This window comes from Eriocheir sinensis, chromosome 44, assembly GCF_024679095.1.
Source record: "Eriocheir sinensis breed Jianghai 21 chromosome 44, ASM2467909v1, whole genome shotgun sequence".
NCBI lineage: Eukaryota > Metazoa > Arthropoda > Malacostraca > Decapoda > Varunidae > Eriocheir > Eriocheir sinensis.
Genome location: NC_066552.1, coordinates 8,673,993 through 8,687,141, shown reverse-complemented (window position 1 = coordinate 8,687,141; position 13,149 = coordinate 8,673,993). Strand labels below are relative to the sequence as shown.

At 40.8% G+C, this 13,149-nt stretch overlaps 2 long non-coding RNA genes across 69 annotated transcripts; one reads left to right on the top strand and one right to left on the bottom strand.

Moving 5' to 3' along the window:
- Positions 1–1,266: 1,266 nt before the first annotated feature.
- Positions 1,267–3,316, bottom strand: LOC126980412 (uncharacterized). 46 transcript variants are annotated; one of them, XR_007733188.1, is made up of 6 exons: positions 3,169–3,312; positions 2,965–3,100; positions 2,563–2,698; positions 2,226–2,361; positions 2,028–2,160; positions 1,267–1,826 (listed from the first exon to the last, which is right to left on the bottom strand). It is a non-coding gene; the product is annotated as an uncharacterized LOC126980412 (long non-coding RNA). The 46 variants fall into 46 exon arrangements; XR_007733192.1 differs by having other exon boundaries at positions 2,631–2,698; positions 3,033–3,100; XR_007733195.1 differs by lacking the exons at positions 2,563–2,698; positions 2,965–3,100; positions 3,169–3,312 and adding exons at positions 2,498–2,562; positions 2,699–2,763; positions 2,897–2,942.
- LOC126980414 (uncharacterized) lies at positions 1,647–3,188 on the top strand. 23 transcript variants are annotated; one of them, XR_007733231.1, is made up of 6 exons: positions 1,674–1,794; positions 1,863–1,930; positions 2,466–2,530; positions 2,599–2,731; positions 2,865–2,932; positions 3,069–3,188. It is a non-coding gene; the product is annotated as an uncharacterized LOC126980414 (long non-coding RNA). The 23 variants fall into 23 exon arrangements; XR_007733229.1 differs by having other exon boundaries at positions 2,398–2,530; XR_007733218.1 differs by lacking the exon at positions 2,466–2,530 and adding an exon at positions 2,194–2,329.
- Positions 3,317–13,149: the final 9,833 nt, after the last annotated feature.

Below are 13,149 nucleotides of genomic sequence, written 5' to 3'. Positions count from 1 at the left end.
CTTCTGGACCCCAATAACGAGTTTAATTTGTATTTATCGTTAAAATAGTTAATTGCTAATGTTTCTTGGCAATAGTTACGCGTCAGAAACCGGTCAACTCTTTGCTCTGAGTACGATGATCTGGCACCGGTGTCCATGGCTTTATCCAACCTCCTCTTGAATGTGTCTATGGTATTGTTACTCACTACATGACTGCCAAGACTGTTCCACTCATCCTCGACTCTTTTTTTCTACTGTTTGTGACTCTTCCATTTCTCCCTCCCTCTCCTCTTCCTCCTCTTCCTCCTCCTCCACTCTTCTTATCTTCCTATAGTTTGTTAGTTAGTTTGTTAGTTAGGTAGTTAGAGTTATGGAGTTAGTTTAATTTCACTGTAATATTTATTTATTTATTTATTTTGATTTTGATTTTATTTTGTTGTTATTTTGTAATTTTGTTTTTTTCTTTCTTTTTCTTTCTTTTCTTTCGTGTTTTTTCTTGCTGTTATTTTCTTTTTTGATGTTTCTCTTTGATGATCTTTTTTTCATATCATCATCTTTGTTGATGTTCTTTGATGGTCTGGGTGCGCCTCTTTCCTCCCAGAAGAGACCCGCCCGTAATTTTGGTGATGTTAGTGAGGCTGGATGATGTTTCTCTGTATTTTTCTTTTCGTGATATTCTTTTTTTGTTGTTACTTTTCTTTTTCGATGTTTTTCCTTTTCATTTTCTCTTTTTCATTCTTTCTTGATGTTCTTTTCTATATCATCCCTTGTTGATGTTCTTTGGTCTGGATGAGCCTTTTTCTCCCCAGAAGAGACCCACCCATAATTTTGGTGATGTTAGTGGTGGCCGAAAGGTGGATGATGTTTCTTGTCTTTTCTTGATGTGTTTTTCTTGTTGTTCTTTTTATTGATGTTATTTTTTTCGACATTTTTTCTTTTCTATTTCTTTTTCATTCTTTCTTGATATTCTTTTCTATATCATCCCTTGTTGATGTTCTTCGTTGTTCTGGGTGCGCCTCTTTCCTCCCAGAAGAGACCCACCCAGAATTTTGGTGATGTTAGTGTGGGCCGAAACGTGGATGATGTTTCTCTGTATTTTTATTTTCTTAATGTTGTTCTTTTATTGCTGTTAATTTTCTTTTTCGATATTTTTTCTTTTCTTTTTCCCTTTTTCATTCTTTCTTGATGTTCTTTTCTAAGTCATCCCTTGTTGATGTTCTTTGGTCTAGATGAGCCTTTTTCTCCCCAGAAGAGACTCACCCATAATTTTGGCGATGTTAGTGAGGGCCGAAAGGTGGATGATGTTTCTTTGTACTTCTCTTTTCTTGATGTTGTTCTTTTATTGCTGTTACTTTTCTTTTTCGATGTTTTTTCTGTTCTTTTTTCTTTTCCATATTTTCTAGATGTTCTTTTCTCTATCATCCTTTTGTTGATGTTCTTTGGTCTGGATGAGCCTTTTTCTCCCCAGAAGAGACTCACCCATAATTTTGTCGATGTTAGTGTGGGCCGAAAAGTGGATGATGTGTGTTTGCTTTTTCTTTTCTCGATGTTTCGTTTCTATATTTCCCTTTTTCTGATGTTCTTTTTCATTTTCATTTTCTCTGGTGTTCCCATCACGTGGATTGTCTACGACATCTAACGAGCTCCACCTGCCCGGGTTTGTTTAGAGTTTGCTCTCCTAGGTGAACTGCCTACCACGGCTAACGAGCTCCACCTGCCCGGGTTTGTTTAGAGTTTGCTCTCCTAGGTGAACTGCCTACCACGGCTAACGAGCTCCACCTGCCCGGGTTTGTTGTTCGGAGTTTGCTCTCCTAGGTGAACTGCCTACCACGGCTAACGAGCCTCACCTGCCCGGGTTTGTTGTTCGGAGTTTGCTCTCCTAGGTGAACTGCCTACCACGGCTAACGAGCTCCACCTGCCCGGGTTTGTTGTTCGGAGTTTGCTCTCCTAGGTGAACTGCCTACCACGGCTAACGAGCCTCACCTGCCCGTGTTTGTTTAGAGTTTGCTCTCCTAGGTGAACTGCCTACCACGGCTAACGAGCCTCACCTGCCCGGGTTTGTTTAGAGTTTGCTCTCCTAGGTGAACTGCCTACCACGGCTAACGACCTCCACCTGCCCGGGTATGTTGTTCGGAGTTTGCTCTCCTAGGTGAATTGCCTACCACGGCTAACGAGCCTCACCTGCCCGGGTTTGTTTAGAGTTTGCTCTCCTAGGTGAACTGCCTACCACGGCTAACGACCTCCACCTGCCCGGGTTTGTTGTTCGGAGTTTGCTCTCCTAGGTGAACTGCCTACCACGGCTAACGAGCCTCACCTGCCCGGGTTTGTTGTTCGGAGTTTGCTCTCCTAGGTGAACTGCCTACCACGGCTAACGAGCTCCACCTGCCCGGGTTTGTTGTTCGGAGTTTGCTCTCCCAGGTGAACTGCCTACCACGGCTAACGAGCTCCACCTGCCCGGGTATGTTGTTCGGAGTTTGCTCTCCGAGGTGAACTGCCTACCACGGCTAACGAGCTCCACCTGCCCGGGTTTGTTTAGAGTTTGCTCTCCTAGGTGAACTGCCTACCACGGCTAACGAGCTCCACCTGCCCGGGTTTGTTGTTCGGAGTTTGCTCTCCTAGGTGAACTGCCTACCACGGCTAACGAGCCTCACCTGCCCGGGTTTGTTGTTCGGAGTTTGCTCTCCTAGGTGAACTGCCTACCACGGCTAACGAGCCTCACCTGCCCGGGTTTGTTTAGAGTTTGCTCTCCTAGGTGAACTGCCTACCACGGCTAACGAGCCTCACCTGCCCGGGTTTGTTGTTCGGAGTTTGCTCTCCTAGGTGAAATGCCTACCACGGCTAACGAGCTCCACCTGCCCGGGTTTGTTTAGAGTTTGCTCTCCTAGGTGAACTGCCTACCACGGCTAACGACCTCCACCTGCCCGGGTATGTTGTTCGGAGTTTGCTCTCCTAGGTGAACTGCCTACCACGGCTAACGACCTCCACCTGCCCGGGTTTGTTGTTCGGAGTTTGCTCTCCTAGGTGGATTGCCTACCACGGCTAACGAGCCTCACCTGCCCGGGTTTGTTATTCGGAGTTTGCTCTCCTAGGTGAATTGCCTACCACGGCTAACGAGCCTCACCTGCCCGGGTTTGTTGTTCGGAGTTTGCTCTCCTAGGTGGATTGCCTACCACGGCTAACGAGCCTCACCTGCCCGGGTTTGTTGTTCGGAGTTTGCTCTCTTAGGTATATTGCCTACCACGGTTATGGAACCCCACTGCTCGGCTTTGTAGCCGGAAGATCTCGGGCACCTCCGTCGGGGCCCCGGGGGACGTATAGGTGCCTTGCCTCCTGGAGCTCCCCACTCCTGCCACGCTCGCCAGGGAGACCTTGGGCTCGCTGGCGCTGCCCCACCCCGCCTAGGCGAGGAGGGCGAATGCAAGAACTCGCTTCTTAAAACTACCAGACTGGATTATGAAATTAATCATAAATGTATCGAAAAGTCGCCGGTCACCAAATTTAATCAGTTCTGAGATGGCAGGCCGACGGGCCGCGGGGACGCGCACAAGCCTCCAACAATCCTCGCGACGGCTCGCGGCGGAGCTTTCGTCTCCTCTTTTTCTTACTTTCGATATTTCCTTTTTATTGTATTTTCTTTTTCTGATTGATTGACTGATTGATTTTACTTAGTAAGAATTAGTTCACTAATTAACATCTTTCAGGTTCATTACATTCATCCAGCTGATGAGATGAAACACTTATAGTGAGTGTGCTGACGCTCACGAGGACGGCGGCGGCACACTAAAGTTTCCTAACATTTCCATTGGCGTTCCACATCTGAAGGGTCGTCTGTTTATTTACTTTTCTTTTCTTTATTTCATTTTATTTTTCCCTTTCTTTCATCCCTGCTCTCCATTTATATAGTTCTTCTCTCTCTCTCTCTCTCTCTCTCTCTCTCTCTCTCTCTCTCTCTCTCTCTCTCTCTCTCTCTCTCTCTCTCTCTCTCTCTCTCTCTCTCTCTCTCTCTCTCTCTCTCTCTCTCTCTCTCTCTCTCTCTCTCTCTCTCTCTCTCTCTCTCACACACACACACACACACACAGACAGCTCGAACATTCTCTTTTACATATACTTTCGTCTCTCTTCGCGAAAATTATGAATATATATATTGATTTCAAAGTGCGGGAGAGAGGGAGGAAATTAGACAGCAAGTTCAATAGCTAGACAGTTCTTAAATTAGGTAGCTTATATTTAGTTTGGTAGACAGTCAAACAGTTAGTTAGCTACATAGATATATGGTTGATTAGTTAGTTAGTTAGATACGAAAGCCATATCAATTGTGGGTGAATATTTGCCGAAGAGAAGGATGTGGAGTAGGAGAGGAGGAGGAGGAGGAGGATGCAAGGATGTACTCAGTGACACACCAACCGACATCAAGATTTCGGTAAATACTGGTTATGTGCCCAGCCTGTGGAAAGTAGTAATGTGACACCGATTTTCAAAAAGGGGGAAAGGTCAGCTGCTACAAACTATCGCCCAATTAGCTTTACATCGGTTATAGGCAAGATGCTGGAGTCCATAATAGCCAGTAACATTCAGGAGCATCTAGAGAAACATAGCTTATTTCACGACTCGCAGCATGAGCTCACGAAAGTTAGGTCATGCCTCACCAATCTCTTGTTCTTCTACAATAAAGTATTTGAGGCGGTTGACAGAGATGAAAATTATGATGTTATCTATCTTGATTTTAGTAAAGAGTTTGACAAAGCTCCTCACCAACGACTGTTGCTTAAACTACAGGCTCACGGAGTAGAGGGCAAAGTTTTGAACTGGGTCAAGGCGTGGCTTAGCAATAGGAAGCAAAGAGTGCAAATCAATGATAAAAGATCTGACTGGGGATGTGTTACGAGTGGGGTCCCACAAGGTTCAGTACTGGGGCCACTTTTGTTTATTATTTATATCAATGATTTAGATACAGGAATAAGTAGTGATGTCAGTAAGTTTGCAGATGATACCAAGATCGGTAGAGTAATTGAATCAGATCAGGACGCAAGTATTCTCCAGGGTGAACTAAACAGATTGTATGACTGGGCGGATAAATGGCAGATGGAGTTCAATGTAGGGAAGTGCAGTGTTCTGAGTGTAGGTAGGAACAACCCCTCTCACAACTATTGCTTAAATGACACTCTCATAAGCAGGTCTGGGTGCGAGAGAGATTTAGGGGTCTTAGTGAGCTCTGATCTCCGTCCAAGGGCACAATGCATTCAAGCTAGAAATCGAGCAAACAGGGTACTGGGATTTATTTCAAGGAGCGTAAGCAACAGAAGCACCGAAGTCTTCCTCAAACTATATTTAGCATTAGTTAGACCTCATCTTGACTATGCGGTTCATTTCTGGTCACCTTACTATAGAATGGATATCAAAATGTTAGAATCGATGCAGAGGAGGATGACTAAGATGATTCAGGGGTTAATAAACTTGCCAAACGAGGAATGACTTAAACAGTTAAACTTGCATTCTCTAGAAAGGCGAAGGGTGCGTGGAGACATGATCGAGGTTTATAAATGGATGAAGGGCTTTAATAAGGGAGACATTCATAAGGTTTTGTTGGACACGTAGTAATGGGGACATAGGCAAAAATTGGTTTACTAACAGAGTGGTAGATGAGTGGAATAGGCTTAGCAGTCATGTGGTGAGTGCCAATACAATTGTCACATTTAAAAATAGATTAGATACATTCATGGACAGCGATATTAGGCGGAGGTAGATTCAAGGGAGTTTAGGTTCAAAGGAGCTGCCCTGTACAGTCCCACCGGCCTCTTGCAGACTCCTACGTTCTTGTTCTGATTATCTTCATCCTCTCTATCCTCCTCCTCCTCCTCGTTTTCCTCCTCCTCTTCCTCCTCCTCTGACCCTTAAACTTTCTCATAAATTTCTTGACGTTTAAATTAAGTCAGATTGTGTGGGTTACTGAAGGTGTCAGGAGAGAGAGAGAGAGAGAGAGAGAGAGAGAGAGAGAGAGAGAGAGAGAGAGAGAGAGAGAGAGAGAGAGAGAGAGGGTCGTCATGTTGGTGGTAATGAATGAATAAAAATGCACAAAATCTCTCTCTGAAAAATGTTAAATGCTTTCCTAATGTTTTGGCGGCAAGATTTTAAAAGGTTCTAATCCCATCAGTATAGGGCGTTGAGTTAGTCTTGGCTACGCCCCCTTTGTCTGTCTGTCTGTCTGTTTAAGGGTGTGTCTGCCTGTCTGTTTATCCGTCTGTCTGTCTGTTCCTGTCTCTCTGTGTCTGTCTTTGTCCGTCTGTCTGTCTATCTGTATGTCTTTCTGCCTTTGTCTGCCTGTCCGTCTGTCTGTCTGTTTATCCGTCTGTCTGTTTGTCTGTTCCTGTCTCTGTGTCTGTCTATCTTTGTCCGTCTGTCTATCTGTATGTCTTTCTGCCTTTGTCTGCCTGTCCGTCTGTCTGTCTGTTTATCCGTCTGTCTGTTTGTCTGTTCCTGTCTCTGTGTCTGTCTGTCTTTGTCCGTCTGTCTATCTATATGTGTGTCTGCCTTTGTCTGTCTGCCTGTCCGTCTGTCTGTCTGTTTATCCGTCTGTCTGTTTGTCTGTTCCTGTCTCTGTGTCTGTCTATCTTTGTCCGTCTGTCTATCTATATGTGTGTCTGCCTTTGTCTGTCTGCCTGTCCGTCTGCCTGTCTGTCAGCCACTTTTGTGATATCGACTGTTTAATATTTGCTTTTCTCCTCTTCTCTTCTCGTGTTTTCCTTTTTTGTTCCTTTGTTATTTTCTTTTCTTATCTCTTCTTGTCTTTTTTTTTTCAATTTTGTGATGTCGATTCTATTTTTTTCTCTATTTTTTATTTACTTCCTTTCTTTCCTGTGTTTTCCTTTTCTTTCTTCTCCTGTTTGTTTTATTCTATTTTCTGGCACGTGTGTTTTTCCTTTTTCCTCTTTTTCTTGTCTTCTTGTTTTTATTTAATTTTGTGATGCCGATTCTAAGTTTTATCTTTTTATTCGTTTTTCTTCTTTCTTCTTCCTTTCTATATCTGTCTGTCTGTCTTTCTGTCTCTGTCTGTCTGTCCGTCTGTCTGTCAGTCTGTCTGTGAGTCTGTAGTGACCAGCCAGCCGTCGAAGCCTCCCAAGGACCAAAGGGTTATTCATCGGCTTCTCATTCCGTTGGTGGTTGTTCGAGTCCCGGCCACGATAAAGGTTGTTCTCCTCCCCCCTCCCCACTGGTCTGTCTGTCTGTCTGTCTGTCTGTCTGCCTGTCTGTCTGTCTTGTCTTCTGTTGGTCGATCGATTGTTGAGTTTGTAAAGTCTGTTTGTCTTGCTCTTTTGTCTGTTTGTTTATGTCTGTATTTGTCTTTGGCTGCATCTCTCTCTCTCTCTCTCTCTCTCTCTCTCTCTCTCTCTTTCTTTTTTCTTTCTTTCTTTCTTTCTTTCTTTCTTTCTTTATCATTAACTTAACTTAGTCACGTGTGTGTATGTGTGTGTGTGTGTGTGTGTGTGTGTGTGTGTGTGTGTGTCGCTTAATTACTTTCATTTTTAGACGAGGCGAAAGATAAAAAGCTGGACTGCGTTGAAGACTTTTTAATGCATCCCGGAAAAAGCTTCAAAGATATAGTTTTATGATTAATATTACGATACTTTTTTTAGAGCCACGCGTTTTTAGTCCACCCTCTAGTATATTATTTTTCCCGGTATTATATAAAAAGATTAATCCCTTTTTGCCCGGCGTCTAAATTGTACCAGAAAAGGAGAAATTTTGTCATGTGTGTCTACCGATGGCTCCCTCGTCGCCGCCTTGTGATGTATTGTGTTACACGCGCACATACAAACACGCACACAGCGGCCGTAAAAGAGATTGATGAAAGGCAGCGACTGGAACGTATAGATAATGCGTATTTGATGGCGGGATGAATGAAGTATTACAGACTGGCCGGCGTAGCGACGAACTTTTATTTTTCATTCCTAATTGCCACCAGTTAATCACAATGACGATACAAAGGTGATGAGTAAAAAAAGTTAATGCATGGGAAATAGATGAATGCGATTATTATTTCTCTATTGCTTTTCTGGTGTAACGAAATAAAGCAGTGTATGAAAGCAGGTAAGTAGTTAATATACAGAAAGTAATATATAGTTATACTTCAGTAGGTTATACGTGTGTAAGAAAATCGGAAAATATAAATAAATTAGAAGTACATTAGGAAATAGGAACATAAGAACTTAGTAACATAAACACATAAGAACATAGGAACATTAGAACATAGGAATAGGATATATTACGAACATAAGAACATATATATAGGAATGGAAAAAAGTAGGAACATAAGAACATATGAACATAACAACATAGGAATATAATAAATTACGAACATAAGAACATATATATATAGGAATGGAAAAAAACAGGAACATTAGAACATAGGAACATAACAACGTAGGAATATAATAAATTACGAGCATAAGAACATAGAAATAGAAAAAATGGACCATAAGATCCAAGAAACATTGAGAACACACACAAAAAGAACATACCATAAGAACCGGAGCAGAAGAACGTGGGAAAATAGGAACATAAGAACATAGGAATAGAATAAATTACGAACATAAGAACAGGAATAGAAAAAAAAGGAACAAAATAACCAAGGAACATTAAGAACATACACACAAAAAGAACATACCATAAGAACCGAAACGCAAGAACATGGGAAAATAGGAACATAAGAACATAGGAATAGGATAAATCACGAACATAAGAACAGGAATAGAAAAAAAAGGAACAAAATAACCAAGGAACATTAAGAACATACACACAAAAAGAACATACCATAAGAACCGGAGCACAAGAACATGAGAAAATAGGAACATAAGAACATAGGAATAGGATAAATCACGAACATAAGAACAGGAATAGAAAAAAAAGTAACAAAAGAACCAAGGAACATTAAGAACATACACACAAAAAGAACATACCATAAGAACCGGAGCACAAGAACATGAGAAAATAGGAACATAAGAACATAGGAATAGAGTAAATCACGAACATAAGAACAGGAATAGAAAAAAAAGGAGCAAAAGAACCAAGGAACATTAAGAACACACACACAAAAAGAACATACCATAAGAACAGGAGCAGAAGAACGTGGGAAAACAGGAACAAACGAACACTAGATAATAACACAAGAACATTAGCTAGCAACATTAGAACTTATAAACATACCAACATGAGCACGTCAGAACACGAGAACACAAGAAGACGATAAAGTAGAAGCAAAAATAGTAAGCCAATTTACCTTCGCTTCCCACACTCTCACCGCCGCCATCTCCCTCCCCAGCCGCTCTTCCCGCTCCTCCTTGTATAAATTATCACCCGCATTACCGCCGCCACATTCTTCACACCTTAATTACAGTCGTCGGAATTCGTCCTTTCTCCATTTATCTGCCTTTTTTTTTGTTCTCAAGACTTCCCATCACTCACACCCACCAGCTTCTATTCCCTTCATTTTATACTTTTTTTGGCTTTTTTTTTTGCTCTCAAGACTTCCCATCACTTACACCCACCAGCTTCTTCCCTTCATTTTATACTTTTTTTTAGCTTTTTTTCTTTCTAAACTCCTATCACTCCCATCCACCAGTTCCCATCCCCGTCATTTTTTTTTTACTGATTTTGCATTTTATTTCTCATACTTCCATCACTTCAAACCCAGCAGCTCCCATCACCGTCATTTTTTTATTTTATTTCATTCTCTGTTTTATTATTTCAACCTTTTTTTTCATCCCCCCACCTACCAGCTTCCATATCCATCATTTTGTACTTATTTTACCATTATTTTTCATCACTCCCATCCACCAATTCTTGTCCCCGTCATTTTTCACAGTTTGCCCTTCGTTTTAATATCGCAAGCTTGCTGTTCTGTTACATTCCAAGAAAAATAAAAGAAAATAGAGATGAGTGGCCAAAACAACAGGTGAATGACAAAGAAAATACACACTCACTACACATAACTACATCATGAATAACAGACGATTAACAAATGAATAAAGTGGAAAACCTAGCCCAACATACTCGTCGGAGGGAGAGAGATGTCTTGATACAAAACTATCCTAAACTTTTTTTTATAAGGGCAGTGATTAGCGGGCTTTTTTTCTCTTTATTATTTCTTTTGCCCTTGAGCAGCTTCCTTTACTGTAAGAAAAAGAAAAAGGCTTACAGATGATAGAAAGGGAAGCCGAAAGAGGGTGGAAACGACTGCGGAGTTTAAAGAGTAATAAGAATCATCCACCTCTGATCTATGGGCCAGCTCGACAGTCCAACACGGAGTCACTGCAAGCTCCCAAACCAAACCATATCCTCCACAATGATCCGTTTTTTCCTGAGTGGTTTCCTAATATTTCCTCCTTTTGATATCAACGCCAAACACTATACAAGGAATTTTCGTAGTGTTTTGCGTTTGGTTGGGGAGGTTACAATCTTGGTGTAATGGAGTGTGGAACTGGCCTTTTGTGTTGTCCCTGAGCACACAGAACGAGGCGCGAGTTTACCGTAGACTTTCCCCGAGAAGCTCATTAACCTGGAAGCTGCCAACACTCGACATCACTTTCTTTTGTTGGCCCTCAAACACACCTGGGCCATTAATTGCTCCCTGCCTCTTCACCTAATCCTTCCCTTCCCCTCAGCATCACCTGTGTGTGTGTGTGTGTGTGTGTGTGTGTGTGTGTGTGTGTGTGTGTGTGTGTGTGTTTACCATTTGACTGTTCTAGTTCGTGTTTACCTGTTCTTACACCTTTAATCTCTTCCTTATTTACCTTCATATGCGAGGCTCTGAAAAGACAAAGAAAACATGCCTATTCATTTATCTATTTATTTATTCATTCATATTTCCGTGTTTAATTACTTACTCATCAACTTGGTCACTGGCTTACTCACTTACATATTTACTCACTCGCTTACTCATCCAATAACTTAATAGCTTCCCTACGAACTTGCTTACTCATCTGCGCATCAATTATCAACTCGCTTACTCATTATCTTACCTATTTATTTTCCTACTTACCTGCCTATCATTTACTTACTCATTTGCTCATCCAATAACTAACTACCTTATCTACTTAACAACCTACTTACTTACCTGCTTACTTACGTCCTTACTTTTATCCGCAGTGTACCAGCGAGGGGACCGGGGCACGAACTGGTACGCCCTCCTCAGCGGTACTGTCGACTCTCAGCCACCAACCACGGGCATCTTGGTGAGTACTCGAGTCCTTGTTCAGTTGTTATTCATGATGCGTGTGTGTGTGGTGAGTGATTATTTTCCTTGTTATTTATTTTTCATTGATTTGTTTTTATGAGTGACGTGTGTGTGTTAGATGGGCTTGTTCATGTTATGTTGGATATTTCGTTACCTGGATATTTCGTTACCTGGATATTTCGTTACCTGGATATTTCGTTACCTGGATATTTCGTTACCTGGATATTTCGTTACCTGGATATTTCGTTACCTGGATATTTCGTTACTTGGATATCTCGTTACTTGGATATTTCGTTACTTGGATATTTCGTTACCTGGATATTTCGTTACTTGGATATTTCGTTACTTGGATATTTCGTTACCTGGATATTTCGTTACCTGGATATTTCGTTACTTGGATATTTCGTTACCTGGATATTTCGTTACCTGGATATTTCGTTACCTGGATATTTCGTTACCTGGATATTTTGTTACTTGGATATTTCGTTACCTGGATATTTCGTTACCTGGATATTTTGTTACTTGGATATTTCGTTACCTGGATATTTCGTTACCTGGATATTTCGTTACCTGGATATTTTGTTACTTGGATATTTCGTTACCTGGATATTTCGTTACCTGGATATTTCGTTACCTGGATATTTCGTTACCTGGATATTTCGTTACCTGGATATTTCGTTACCTGGATATTTCGTTACCTGGATATTTCGTTACCTGGATATTTTGTTACTTGGATATTGATATTTCGTTACTTGATATTTCGTTACATGGATATTTCGTTACTTGGATATTTCGTTACTTGGATATTTCGTTACCTGGATATTTCGTTACTTGGATATTTCGTTACCTGGATATTTCGTTACTTGGATATTTCGTTACTTGGATATTTCGTTACCTGGATATTTCGTTACTTGGATATTTCGTTACTTGGATATTTCGTTACCTGGATATTTCGTTACCTGGATATTTCGTTACTTGGATATTTCGTTACTTGGATATTTCGTTACCTGGATATTTCGTTACTTGGATATTTCGTTACCTGGATATTTCGTTACCTGGATATTTCGTTACCTGGATATTTCGTTACCTGGATATTTCGTTACTTGGATATTTCGTTACCTGGATATTTCGTTACCTGGATATTTTGTTACTTGGATATTTCGTTACCTGGATATTTCGTTACTTGGATATTTCGTTACCTGGATATTTCGTTACTTGGATATTTCGTTACCTGGATATTTCGTTACTTGGATATTTCGTTACCTGGATATTTCGTTACCTGGATATTTCGTTACCTGGATATTTCGTTACTTGGATATTTCGTTACCTGGATATTTCGTTACCTGGATATCTCGTTACTTGGATATTTCGTTACCTGGATATCTCGTTACTTGGATATTTCGTTACCTGGATATTTCGTTACCTGGATATGCGTCAATACCTCGGCTATCAACAGTATAAATATTTAAAGGGATATTCTGTTTTGCAACGCCGGGATGGAGCGAGGATTTGTGTGTTGAAGTGAAACATGGCGAGGGAAAATTATGGAGTTCAGTGCCCTCAAACAGACTAAGGGATGCGAGTGTTGTTATTATTATTATTATTATTATTATTATTATTATTATTATTATTATTATTATTATTATTATTATTATTATTATTATTATAGGAGGTAGCGGTATTTTCCTCTTTATTTCTCTTCGTCGTTTTCTTAATCACAATATTTTTTTCTTTATTGTTTTTGTTTTCCCATTATTTAATTCTCCTTACTCTACTGTCTTTTGTTTTTATTTTATCTTTATTCCCCATGTAAGGTCATCGTGGGGACTTTATTTGGATCTATATATGTTTGTTTTCCTTTGATGCCCTTCGTGGATCTCAATAATAATAATAATAATAATAATAATAATAATAATAATAATAACAACACTTCCTCTTTT